Source organism: Castor canadensis, chromosome 3, assembly GCF_047511655.1.
Source record: "Castor canadensis chromosome 3, mCasCan1.hap1v2, whole genome shotgun sequence".
NCBI classification, from domain to species: Eukaryota; Metazoa; Chordata; class Mammalia; order Rodentia; family Castoridae; genus Castor; species Castor canadensis.
The window spans coordinates 175,116,213-175,130,253 of NC_133388.1; the positions used below are offsets into that span (position 1 = coordinate 175,116,213).

The 14,041-nt window shown below is 36.6% G+C and overlaps 1 non-coding gene across 1 annotated transcript; it reads left to right on the plus strand.

Moving 5' to 3' along the window:
- Window positions 1-5,995: 5,995 nt before the first annotated feature.
- LOC141421925 (U1 spliceosomal RNA) lies at window positions 5,996-6,155 on the plus strand. The gene has a single exon (XR_012446614.1). It is a non-coding gene; the product is annotated as a U1 spliceosomal RNA (small nuclear RNA).
- Window positions 6,156-14,041: the final 7,886 nt, after the last annotated feature.

Genomic DNA, 14,041 nt, shown 5'->3' on the forward strand with positions numbered 1-14,041 from the left:
TATTGGAGTAATGGAAGAAAGTTTAAGGGAGTTATAAAATTATTTGGGCTGTGAATAGTAGTACATACTTATAATCTCAGCACTCAGGAGGCAGAAGCAGGAAGAGGGTGATTTTTGAGATCACCCTGGGTTACATAACACAATCCTATCTCAAAACCTTTATTTGGGAAACTCCTAAACCTTCCTGTCTCCCAGAAATTATGTGATGCCCTCTTGGGGATATATCAAAATGCTGCTATGAGCAGAGAAATAGAGAGTGGGTAAATAAGGATGTATAAATTCAGAACTTTCTCTAAGTGATACTAATATTTTTGATTGATGCTATTGGTCAATATTCTTATAAAGTCATTGATAAATCCAGAAGCCAAATAACATACAATGTTGAAAGAGATTTGATAATGAGACTCTAATGATATCCTGTTTCCACTCAGGGATCAGAGCTATCACATGCTTCCAAACCATGGATGTGGGCCACATCTAAGTAAAGCAAATATAATGCATCATTTAGATGAAGACTTCTTTATTAAAGAAAATTTTAATTCAGGAGTATCACTTAGGCTGAACCCTCAGGAAGAATCCCACATATTTTAGTAAGAATTGTGAATTTTAATTCCCTAACTTATTACCATGAATCCAATTAGCTAAAAGTAATGTCTCCTTTTCAGTCATTTATTTGTCAACAATATAAGGTAAGTTCTAGCAATTAAATATTGTGCAAATGTCATAGGCATCTAGGACATGTGAACCATTTATTGACAAACCTTCAAAAGCAAATGATCAGCCCAACTACAATTGTCATGATCCACGCAAGATACAATAATGGTTTGGGCAAGGTGGTAGTACAAAATATGTGGGTGACAAAAACATTCAAATATTTTGAAAGCAAAGACAATAGGATTTGCTAATGATTCAGATGTGGCATTTGAGAGCAAGAAATTAAGAATGACTCCAAAGATGATGAAAAGATGAAGTGTCAAGTTTTAGGGATTGAGAGAACATCAGGGGCTCAACTTAATATTAAAATAATTGTTAGACATTGAAGTTAGAAATGGCAGGCAAATAGTGGACATAAATACCCAGAGTAGAAGCATACCAATTATATACATTTATACTGCATAGATTCATTTGGAAGTCATCAAGTTTAGGATGGCATTTAAAATATATCCATTGATCAAAACAAGTTATATAGCCCCATAAAGAGAAGAGAAAGAGATGGAAGGAAAAAAACATTTTTGAAGAATAGTATCTGAAATTTCTCTAAATTTGGTGAAACATTTAAATTTATAGATTCAAATATAAATTTATAGATTCAAAAAGTTCAGCAAACTCCAACTCACAAATGCAAAGAAATCTATGCTTAAACATATCAACATCAAACTGTTGAAAACCAAAGACAAAGAAAAATGTTGAAAGCAACAAAGGAAAAAAAATCCACATTATAAGCAAGTATAAAACTTTGAGTGACTACAATCAAGAAGCATCTATTCCAGGAATGCAAGGTTGGTTTCATATTTGATGCAATTGGCTGAACTTGATGTAATCAAAATGACAATTTCAGAGGGTTTGTCTGGAGGAGGGCATGAAGGAAAAAAATGAAGGAAATCATTTTGTTGATCTAAAAGTGAGGTAATGAGTCTTCAGTGCTGGCAGTGAGAATGGAAAAGAAATAATGGATCCAAGATAAGTTTAAAAGTAAAATTCAACTAATTAGATGACTAATTGGAAAGAGTGAGTAAAGAGTCAATAATGACTTAGTTTCATGCTTAGTTCCCCGAGCAAATGGTGGGAGAATGAATAAGAATCATGGGTCAGAATATATGGTGATAGAAGGAGCTGAAAATGGACAGAAAAATGATGGATTTTCCTTTAACCCAGTTGTATCTTAGTGATGGAGACACCAATGAAATACCCACCTGAAGTTAGATATTTGGGATTAGAGTTCAGAAGAAGACAAGATTAGAAGATGAATTGATTATTAAATTCATCTTCTAATCTAAATATTTAATTATTCTAACCATGAGAATAAAATCTCAGAAAAGACAAACTAGAAGAAAGAAGAGTGAAAATGGGAACTTTAGTGCCTGTATGAACCCTATAGTTGTGAATTGTAGGGAGGAAGAAGGTCTTGAGTGCTCCAGTAGAGGAACTGGTATAGAAATAGGGCACTGGGAAAGTGGCTTTTTAACAACTAAGTTTGAAGTACTTAGATAATTTATCACCTTGTTTAGCTAGACCTGTCACTTGGGTGATGTTTCCATCCATAAGAGCAGAGCAGAAGGATCCACCTTCCAATGCAGAGAAAAGAAGTCCTTATACACACATACCTTCCTAGGATAGTAAACCCTATGAGCTTCCCAGCCAATCTATATGACTGGCTGGGATCCTGGGAATCCATTTTTGTGATGTAAACATTATAGGCTGTTGCAAATAAAAGCCAGTGAAATAGTAGGAGATCAGGTTGCCTTTTCTGCTGGTTAATCTTTTCCTCAGTTGTGTCTATTCAATTCCCACAACCCATTTTTGTTCTTGGAGTGGTGAAGGAAGGAGACCCTTTTACATTTGGCATGATTAAAGCACAAGCGAAATACAGGTCCTGAAAGAGAAGGAAAATACTCTTCATATCAAAAGTGTGCAGATGTACTGTGGCTTTATGTAGTCTGAGTCAATTTCAGTGGAAATAAAAACACTTAGAGTGTCATAGAAATAACATTTGCTAAGAGAAAGTTGAGCTGTCGGGGCTGATCTAGTTGTGATAAAAAAAAATATTGGTTTGAATTTACAGGCTAGAATGGTTATAAACCACTCTGTTGATATGCCATATTTTGCCTAAATGGTAGTTTTTTTTAACTTAAAGGAGACTCAACCCTGTGACTAAATAAATAGTCTGAATCACTTAGCAGGTCAATGCTAAGATATATTGGCAGAAAGAACCCTCTGTGAAATGGGGTTGGAGGGAGGACTGCATCTGTGTCACACACACACCAGACCTGAGAATTTAACAATTCATCCCACAATTCATCTGGAAATGCCAAGAAAGCCTGTTAGAATCACTTGATACCACCTAAGAGGGAGGCCACACTTAAGGATTTAGGATTTTCAGGCTGCTGTTTCTAAGGTGCCAAAAGCTTGTTGGCTCCATCTGTATCAAGCAAAATTGCCAACCTTCCTGTTGACTCTAGCACTGCTTCCAATCTGCTTCAATAGGAGTGTGCTTTGCAGTATTGGAAACATAAACCTCTCCCAAGCAGACAACTAATGGCCTAATCGTTTGTTTTTGTTACAAGAACTGAAAGTATGGAAAAGCTCTTTTTCTCCTCCCTCTGACATCTTGCTCCATTTGACAGCTGACAAAAATCAGTTTTGTTCATTCTGGCAAATACAAAGAAAATAGAGAAAATGCATTGTAAAAAGCAGGTTTCAACAGACTTGGACAACTATCCTAGAACCTTGGAATTATGCTGAAATGAGGTTGGAGTCTGGAACTGTTAGAGTTGAAGAGTGTTATGCTAATATTCTTCTGGAATTAGTAGCACAGAGTAGAATTTTATGCACCCTTTCATTTATCTCGTGGAGTGTAGATTTCTATCGTTTTTTTTAAAAAGAGGAATTTTTTGTTGCTGTTCTGATGATATGTTAACATGCCAGAAATTATAGGGAAGAGGAAATTAAGTTAATTCTGGTATAAATCTTAGGATCAATATGTATCTTAATGAATGACATTCAATTACATGAGAAATTATCATATGAACAGAAAAATTTGGATAGTATATACCCAGGAAGGTGGGATGTTCTACCAGGAATAGCAAATATTCGTCATATGTGTCATGATTGCCCCCACAGCTGACATTATCAATTGATGATGACACTCTTTTCCACTGAGCTTGGAGAAGCCACAGAATTCGTCCTCCATGTGGTGTCCAAGAATGTCACTATTAATCAATCGAAGTTGGTAAACAAAATGAAATCAATGTTTCATCCTCAATCTAACATCTTCTGTCACTGACCTTTAGGGAAAACACTTTCATGGACTCTTCACAATTCTTTTCCATTTGAATCTTACTAAAACAAACCTATTTTTATAGGTATTTCACTCATTCATCCATGTAATAAACCTATATTTATCAAGCACCTACTATGTTCCAGTTTCTCTTCGGTTTTGAAGATATGGCAGCAACAAAGCAGACAACAATTCCTTTCCTGTGGGATCTGACATTCTAAAGGTTTTTAAATTAGGAACATTGAGCCAATTAATATTTAAAGTTATATCTTCCTATTTGCTGAAGTTGCCACCATTTAACAGACCTACTCAAATGAAGAACTGCCAAGTCAGAACATACTTCAAAAGTTTTCATGTTGTATCCAATATAACCTACAATGAGGTAAATCTGATACACAATTAATGCACCTTCAGTACTGCACCATGTAATAATTAAGGATACCCAACAAGTAGGTGGTTTCATATTTGTCTATCTTGGTAACTTAATTCAATCTGATCAGTATTAAATTTCTAACAAATCCAAGCCTTTCCCATAATCAGTTTGGTGAAGAGAAAGGAAGGAATCCAGAATGTTATAGATGGAATTACTCAGATAATTTAGCTCTTCAAATTCATGACCAGAAAGTAAGTTGAAATTCATGAATGTAGGGCTGGTGGAGTGCCTCAAGTGATAGCAAGTACTGCCTAGCAAGCACGAGATCAGAGGTTCTGGGGCTGGTGGAGTAGCTCAAGTGGTAAGAGCGCTTACTTAGCAAGCATGAGACCTGAGTTCAAACCCCAGTGCCATTTAAAAAAACCCAAAAAACAACAACAAAAAAACCCCTTTATACCTAAAATTTGGGCTGGTGGAGTGGCTCAAGTGGTAGACAGCCTGCCTTGCAAGCATGAGGCGCTGAGTTCAAACCTCAGTACTACCAGAAAACACCAAAATGGAAATTCATGAATGTCTGTTTCTTCTAATATACTACTTTTTTGTGTTATTAAGTTAGAACATGACTTATGTTAAATTGAGTTCACAGTCCCTCTACTGTACAATATTTTTTTTTGGTCTTGGTGAATTGACATCTTTTTACAGAAACCAGTTTCCACAACATCACTTCGTGTAACTGTAATTTTGAACAAGAGACTAAAAGAATGGTCCTCATTTACACAGGATGGTATACAGCTAGACAGATGACCTTGGGTAATGGTGCTGAATATTTAAATGTCTGCATAGCAAGGTTGCCCTTCATCAGCTTGCATCTTTCACACTGATGTTTTGAAGTAAGAAGTATTTGACAGGTTTATCAAATAAGCCTAGCATTCTTAAATCAAGAATTTTAAATTTTAATGTTGTTCAAATTTTCTTTTCATGGAGGAGAGAGTAATTTTTTTCCAGCATGAAAATAAAGTCACACCGACAAAATGCTCCTGATCAGTTCATAGAGTCAAAATTGGTTCTTTGAAGCTCTGAATGCATTTGTAAAAGGAATCTTAAATAAGGAAAAATGGTTTCCTGTATAAAATTAGCCATCTTCTGATCTGAATACTTTGAGCTTTTCTAACTTGAAGAAACTTCTTTTGGTTGAAGTAATTTAAACCTGGATATTTTTCCCATGAAGAACAAGATTTCCCTCTATATTTTCTTTATGAGTGAGTGATTGCCCATGACAAGATGTTTTTATATTACAGGGCAACCACATCCTTACAGAGTGAAAATATTTTTATGTTCTAGCAAAACATGTTGCTTTGTATTTGCTGAAATTTTTCTAACATTCAGTTTGAGAAGCGCTGTGGAAAGATATGTCTTCTTTTAGAGTCATATATGATTTTTGCAACTTTGAACGTAATCAGTTTTTAAAAATATATGCTGTGCTTATTTGAAAGCAAAGCACAAAATTTTAAAATCATAGAGTAATAAAAATCTGTGTGGTCTAAAGTAAAATATGGCATCACATATACAGATTTCCATCAAACTTCCCTTTTTCAGATGGGAATTTAAGACATTAATACATTATTATACTTACCTGCCAGGGGAGATATGATCACAAAGGTAGTTTTCCTGGGGCGAGGCTTATCCATTGCACTCTGGATGTGCTGACCCCTGCAATTTTCCCAAATGTGAGAAACTCGCTGCATAATTTGTGATAGTGGGAGACTGCATTCACACTCTCTCTCGGGAAAAAAATGCATTATTATAGTTATTTTACTCAACATATATTTAATATCCTGTAGAAATCTGTGGCTACACTAAGGAAGGTATGGCTGTAATTTTCTGGAAAAAAGATGGAGAAAAGAGAGTGAGATGATGTGATAGAAATGCAAGCAAGAAGAAAGTTTGGTAATCGGCACCAAACCATCCTAGGAAGAATGGTTCAGTTCCAGGGGAAGGTTCAGCTTTGTTGCTTCTCCACTCAAATTCCTCTTATGTCCTTTTCATCTTCCTGAACCCTCATGGGCACCCCACAGACCTAGCGTCCTGCTGGGGGCTGAGTAAGCACTTGACAAATGGCAGCTATTTTCATTACGTGATCTCCATATATTTATGGAGCCAAAAAATGAATGGAAAAAAGGAAAGTTCAGGTACAAGTCATTTTTCTCTGTCACCACATTTTTTTTTCCCAAAGCCTGTCTCACTGCCCAACCCTTCACTAAACATATCACCATGGTCCATGCAGCAGGAATGCAGAAAAACAGTCAGGGTGACTGGCAGATAAGAACACAAAACAGAGGAGGGAGCCCTGGTGACTATATTTTACCACCTAAATCCAGCCGGACTTCGAGGTAGTCGCATAGGTTTTTTAAGCACAAATACCAGTAAGTCCCATTTTTATTTAAAATACCTTAAGTTTTGTTTCTTTTGTCACATAAAAATCCCAACACCACTCTAATTGTTGGTCTTGGTTTTTTGTTTATCTGATGAAGAGCCAAAATTTTTTATAATGTAGCATCTTTTCTAGAGTATTAGTAACAAATATCACATTTGTGGTTTTCATTTCTTCTTTTCTGTTCTGTTATTATTTCTGTTGTTTGATCAGGTATTGATATATAATGTGTTCATGAATTTTATGTACTAAAACATATGTTATATATAATAATTATGGTACCTAAACCTGTAATGAAAACTACATATTAGGGCTGGCAGAGTGGCTTCAAGAGGTAAAGTGGCTGCCTAGCAAGCATGAGGTCCTGAGTTCAAACCCCAGTGCCACCAAAAAAATTTATATGTATGTATACACATATATATACACACACACATACATATGTATATATATGTATATGTATATACTCTTAGTGACATTTACCAAAAGAAACTGATTTAAAACTACATATTGGTTTCTCTAATTTTTTTGTTCATGTTTATTTTTATATCATTTACCATCTATGTCAAAAAGTTTATGGTGTTAATAAATTTTGTTAGTACATATGTATATCCAACCAAAATTTTTTAATTTCCTGAAAATGACCACAAAAAATAACAATAATAATTGAAGAAAATAGGGAAGGAAAACTCAAGTCATACTCAACTACTTTATTAGGTCTAGAATATTTTTAGTTTCAATAACCAAAAGTCAAACCAGAATAACATAAACAGAAAATAGTCTTATTGTTCTTCCTGGAGAAGGATATTGAGAGACCCCAAAAGAAGCTGATGACTAAACAATCCCTGATGAACCTAGCAGTGCTGTTCTTGAAATGTTTCTTTAATAATCACAATCGCAATCATAATAATTTTAAGAGTAAATGTTATAAAATACATGGCTTGTCACATTTTAAATAAATTCATGTATCTCTACTCCATACTTATTGTCTGAGAAACTACACATTATTTTTTCCTGTTTTCAAAAGAAAAACCCTCAATACAAAGAGGTTGAATGAATTTCCCAAGCTGCACTGCTAGTAAGTAGCAGAACAAGACACTGAACTCAGACTCATAAGAGAGCCAAAGTACTTGAGCAACTGCACCATTACACCTCCCAGTTTCTGCTGCCTTACTCAAAAGTATAAACTATGGGAAAAGTGAAACTGATGTCTCTAGCTTGGATGAGATATCCATCCTCCTTTGGACCAAGTCTCTAAGACAAAGCCAAAAGCCACTATATAGAGAGGGATGGCCCTTTGTGATTTCTAGAAAAGTTCAAAAATATAGGGTCTTTGTTGTTTTTAGGGTTAGGGGTTTTTTGTTTTGTTTTGTTTTTGTGGTGCTGGTGATCAAACCTAGGGCCTTGCACACACTAGGCAATCACTTTACCCCTGCTGAGCCTTCTATTATTGACCCCTAGTAGGTCATTTAGTGACGTTGTTAAATTAACAAATGATAAATGAATACAAAAAAAGAAAGAATGCCATACCTTCTCCACCTGGGCAAAAACTAACTGAAGAAGAAAAAAATATACACAGAGCAAAATATGATCAATGCATCAGTCAAAAAATCAACACATGAAAATAACATTATTTTTAACTTTGGTTTTATGATTCAGCATTTCCAGTGTGAATTATTTATAAGAGAAGTAAGACAAATATTAGGTTTATGGGAAATGTAAATTAATTTGAAACTAAAATTAGAAGAACCCTTCCGGTGGACAGATGACTAGGGGAACAAACAGGACAAGAAGAAACTGATGAAGCAGCAAAGAAACCACAGAACCACAGAGCCAAGCAGGCTGATGGGCTGTAGATAAAGGAAATAGAAGTCAGAAGTCCAGGGTGACCAGTGGTTTACATAGAAAGACAAATAACAGAGAAAGAAAACAAATATAAAAGGATATAAAATTTACAAGGTTTTTGCTCTGCAGACCTGCCTTGAGGAAAAAGCAAGAAAAGTGTAGCTAGTGTTTACACATTCACATCTTCCATTTTGTGCCCTTTGAGAATCCTGGCACTTTTTCCGACCTTCAAGTACCCAGGAGACTTCTGGTCACCCATTTTCCTTGGATCTCAGCAGGAGATTTATAAGTTGTCACTCATTTACATGCTAATGCAAATCAGTCAGTCTAGATGTTACCAGGTCTTTAATTGTGAAAGTAAAAGTTAAGTGAATGCCAATAGCAACAGATGGACTGGGCAGATTTAGAAGGATCAGGATTTCTGACTCAGCCACCACACAAGAATGTACCTTCTTGCTGGGTGTGGTAGTGCATGCCTGTAATCCCAACACTTAGGAGGCACAGGAGAGAGGATTATGATTTCCAGGCCAGCCTGAGGTGCATAGCAAGACCCTGCCTCAAAAAAAAAAAGAGGCTGGGGTGGGCACTTCTTGAGAAGAACTCTAGACAGGAAAAATGTCTAATATACTCTATTAAATTCTCATTTTCTCAGAAAGAATATGGTCTTATGGGGCACAAGATATTTTAGTCTTGCTTTGACACTGAATACTGTGTGATCTTGGGTAAATCATCTAACCACTCTAGGCTTAAATTTGTCCCTCTATAAGCCTCAATTTCTGTATCTATAAAAAAGTGCTCATAAAACCACTACCTGGGGATATTGTACGGATTGAAAGTACCTCATCGCCTGGCTCCATACTTAGTGCTTAGTAAATGCTCACTAAGTGGTAGTTACTATGGTTACACCAGTACTTTTGATGTCATTGTTGTTACTACTTTTGATGAATGTCACCAACAAGAGGTAGAATGTCTAAAACTCAGGGTATGAGTGTTATTAACTATTGAGATGTGGGATGAAAATATATAAACTTACATTAATGTATGTTAGTATAATATCTCAAAAAGGAAAGCATGGATAGATGCTCATGCACTTTCCTGACTTCTGTATCTGGTGCTTGCTCACCTCATACTAAGACACCTGTGGCTCCTGAGACCTGGGCAGTACACAGTGTGGCAAAGTTGTTCTGGTGCTCTCTTGTTTGACTACCATATACAGCAATGACTCATGAATCACATTATTTCATCTCCATAAACAACTCACAAAATAAGTAAGTGACTTGAGAAAAATTCCTGCAAAAGGAACCATGAATTGAATTTGGTACTAAAATGCAAAAATTCAAGAAAACAACATGAGCATGGCAGAACTGCATCCCCATTCCTTTTGTGAGGCCCTTCCTTGCCACCCCGAAATAATAAATTCTGATAAAAGACAGCCGTAAAAGAAATGACTGGGCACAGTGACTCACACTGTAATCCCAGCTACTCTAGAAGCAGACATAGGAGGATCGAGGTTTGGCACTAGCCAAGACAAAAAGTTAGTGGGACCCTATCTAAAAAATAAGTTGGTGTTATGGCACATGAATATAATCTCGGCTTCATAGGAGGAAGGTCAGATCTGGGCAAAAGCTTGAGACCCTGTCTAAAAAGTAATTAAAAGGACTGGGGGCATGGCTTGAGTGGTGGTGGACCTGCCTTGCAAGCATGGGGCTCTGACTTCAAAGTGAAGTATTGCCAAAAAAAGAGAAGAAAAGAAAAAGAAACTGACATTCACTATCATTATCAACACATGTTAATGAGTAAACTATGATAAAATTTATTTTAAAATATTTGTCACCCTTTCCTTTAATTTTTTTATTATCCTTATTTTATTTATTGCAAATGAATATGTACCTGTTAGGGATTTGGGCTTGAAAAAATTTTTAAATGCTGCACTTAATGAAAAACGCTTGGCATCCACTCTGAGTGCGGTGAATCTTGCATTTTCAGGTTCAGTAACCGAATGGCAAAAAGAGGAAAACAATTTTAGTTGAATCTGGAAGAAATACAACTATGAATATTTTATTCCCAGGTAAAATAAGGAATTATTAATTTTTCATTTGATTTTATTCAATTGATATTAAACTCAGGAAATATCAAAAGGGATGACATCTTCCCTATCTCTTCTAGCATTTAGTTCTCTAAATCTAGTCCCCAAAGGGTATCACAGTGTCATTTCATCTTTCTTCCTACCTCTTGCTAGGCCATTGGGCAGCTTTCCAGACCCCAGGAGAACTGGGCATCTGGAAGCCTGAATTCATCTCTAGCAAGTCAAGGAAATAGCACTGAAATATGAGTATTATCTTCACAAAATTGTGCCAGAAGAGTAGGCTGTTGGATTCATTAATATTTCCAAGCTCCTTATGTACTCTTAGAACTAACTATCCTTATCTCTCTCTCTTTCTCTCTCTCTCTCTCTTTCTCAATCTCCCTCTCCCCAACCCCCCCATCAATTAATTGAAGGAGTGCTCTATATCTACAGAGAAAATCTGGTCTCACTTTCACATATACCTTCAGAGTAATTTAATTATTCATTCTCCCTTTAAGAAAGCTCATAAGGTTTAGCTAACTGCTATGTATTTGGTTTGATGTGCCACCAGGCTTATTGTTCACTAAAAATAAAGCACATTGGTATTTTATTCTAAGTCATCACATTATCCAGGTGGATAATGTAATATTCCTACTTCCTTGTTCTTCTAGCCAAGGCATTAAAATTCTCTTAAGCCAACCCTATATTCTTGAAACCAGAAGATGCTCGCTTTAGTTGGACAGATTTGTGAAGCAAGAATGCCCTTCTTACTCTGCTTTGTAGTTGACTGACCCTGAGATGGGAATTTGTGTGTGTGTGTTCACCTCTGTGTGCGAGCTTGGGAGTTTCCATCCATAAAAGAAGCATCATAACACCACCAAAATGCCTCTCATGTTTCTGAGAGAGGTCCAGAGTGATTGAACATTTGCCTGATGCTGCAGAATTCTTGGGTTTTCAAGAGGCAGGCAGGACATGCTGCTAATGGTACTTTCAGTGCCAATTTCCAGATGGAACTCTGGAGCTACACTGAGTTCACTCCTTTTCAAAATCTGTTCGGCAAATGCTCCCTGGGCTGGTATGGGCTCTGGGGCTCATTTGTTTTTCCTGGTCACCATGGAGTCGCTAGTTTCAATCACAGCTACAAGAGCATCCCAGGGACTTGGAAAGAAGAGCAAGTGCCAGAGCCCACTGGCTGTCTTTGGAAAAGCTGAAGGGTGAGTAGCAGGAAGCAGTAAACCAAAACCCATAGCTGCCAATAAATGACCTACACACTGTTTTCTTGGCATTACTATTCGAGTTCTTCATGGCTAAGCAAATCAAGACAAATGGGAAGAAAAGGCAAACTTTTCTCAAGGATCTGTTGAGTTGAATTTCTTAGCTATAAAGTGAGTGAAAGGGGATTTTGTAAAATGTTCACTTCTGGCAGAAGAGCTGAGATGGATCAGAGTTTGGATTCGGAATCACTTAAGCTGGGCAAGTTGCTGCGACTGTGCAAATCTCAGTTTCTTGTCTATAAAATGGGTATGAGAATGTCTGCCAATGGAATTGTTTAGTAAGATATACAAAGGTATAAGAAGCCCCCGTTAAGTGACTGCAGCTTCAGTATGTAGTCCTTGCAAAATGAGACTGTGCAACATTGACACAAAAGTATAACCAAACAGAAATTTAATGCTGAAGTTTAAGTTTCTCTAGATTTTACTCTGTAGTTGAGAAGGCATGACATTTTAGAAGAAAAGCTTTATGTTTTTAAAAAGTACTTAAATATCCAAGTCTGTGAAATTCCAACATTCTGTAATTTCTGTGGCTGCTAAGTTTTATACATCTTGCTTGGCTTGGTTAGAAATCAGATGTTTTCCATGACAATAATCGTTTTCACAAGCACATGAAAAGCGATATGTATGCATTTTTTTTCAGGGACTCATTTTAATAGTATGATTGATTTAAATTCCCTCTGCGTCCCTAAGTCGACACCACCAACCCCTAAACTGTATGGTCAGGCTAGGATTAATGATAGAAAATTCTCTTGAACAATATATCACGATTCATGATGCTACAGGAGAGAAAAGACAGCATAGGATAATTGAATATTTAGAAATTCAGAACCTGGCACTTTCTAGCAAGTTCTTTCCTGTGTAAGAGATGAGCTTCTTCCTTGTCCTGCACTGTTCTTCTTCTCTCCCTTCTCTAGCTCCCCAGGGCTGTTATCAGTAGTGATTGCAATTCCATCCTCTTTTTTGGAAATGCTGTGCCAGTGGAAGATTGTTTTCTTGCTATTTTCTTGCTAGTTTCTGCTGTCACTAAGGTATGCTGGTCCTGGGACTTAAAAGCAGATCCTTTATTTATCATGGTTAAATTCTTGATAAGCAGAGAAAGATTTTTGACATTCAAACTGGCTCATTCTGGAACTTTTTAAAGGGAATGCTCACTCCAGTTTTTTAATAAAACTGAAATGAAATGTTCTGGATTTAATAATATGAAACAGAAAAATTATTCCTTTCACCCAGAAAGTTTTCAGCTGCCTTGTTCAGATATTGGTTAGATAGCAGAGGCTTTGGCCAAGGCAGTGATGAGATTGAGCTGAGGGTAGGTCCTTCCTTTGGCTCTGATGCCTCAACAGAAATAATGGGAGGGAGCTCTAGCAGGGAAATTCCTGGATTTGTTTACAGTATATACAGTATAAATAAAAGGGCCCTTCAATAAGGACACTATTTCCAGCACCACTGTGACTTCACTGTATGAGGTGACAAGTGTTTTAATGGATTTCATTCTTTTAAAATCCCTCTCCCTTACCTTCCCCCTCCCTCCCTTCCTCCCTTCTCTCTCTCTCTTCCTTCTCTCTCTCTCTCTCCAACCCTCCCTCTTTCTCTTTCTCTCCCCACTTCACCTATCCTACCACCATATTCCTGAAGATGGGAACAGGAGGAAACAACAGACTGACACACTGAGATGTGGTAGGAGGATGGAGCGTGTGCTGGCAGATATTGAATACATATTTTCAGTTCACTGTTTTATCACCCAGAAAGCAGAATTCAAAAATTTCCCAGCATACCCAATGACTATTCTATTCTGTTTAATAAAAGGAGTATTAAAGCCTCTTCCAGAATGCCAAACATTTACTGTGTTGCAGTGAACCAAAAATCTACTTAAATCAGTGGTGAAAGAAAAAGCTAATATATTTCAACCACCTAAATTTCTCATAAAAAAGAAAAAACCTTATCCAAGGCATTAGGGTTGGGAATACAGTAGAATTTCTACTGAATTGCCAGGCTTACAATGGAATAAAAATAAAGGTAAAATTTCCAAACTCTAAAAATGTTTTTTCTAGGAAGCTTA